Source organism: Eimeria tenella, genomic scaffold (assembly GCF_000499545.2).
Source record: "Eimeria tenella Houghton genomic scaffold, Eth_scaff2210, whole genome shotgun sequence".
Taxonomy (NCBI): Eukaryota; Apicomplexa; class Conoidasida; order Eucoccidiorida; family Eimeriidae; genus Eimeria; species Eimeria tenella.
The window spans coordinates 706-950 of NW_013542066.1; the positions used below are offsets into that span (position 1 = coordinate 706).

General features: G+C 64.1%; 1 protein-coding gene across 1 annotated transcript in view; it reads left to right on the forward strand.

Annotated features, from left to right (window-relative positions):
* ETH_00036865 (uncharacterized protein) overlaps positions 1-245 on the forward strand; it is a gene marked incomplete at both ends in the record, with an annotated part of 1,604 nt that overhangs the window by 329 nt on the left and 1,030 nt on the right. The window lies entirely within an intron of this gene.

The window sequence follows — 245 nt, forward strand, 5'->3', positions numbered from 1 at the left end:
CAGCAGGAGCTGCTGCTGCTGCTGCCGCCTTCTGCGCTGCTGCGACGGACCTGCGGCTGGCAGCAACCTGTCGATGCTGCTTCGGCCCTCGCCAAACCCTAAACCCTCGCCGCAAACCCTTGCTGCTGCGCTGCAGGGCGGAGTGTCTCTACAGAGCCTCACGGGGGTTTACACTTCTTATCGACTTGAGCCGCCGCTGCACCTGCTGGGGTGTCTTTGTGACTGTCGGCTGCAGCAGCAGCAGC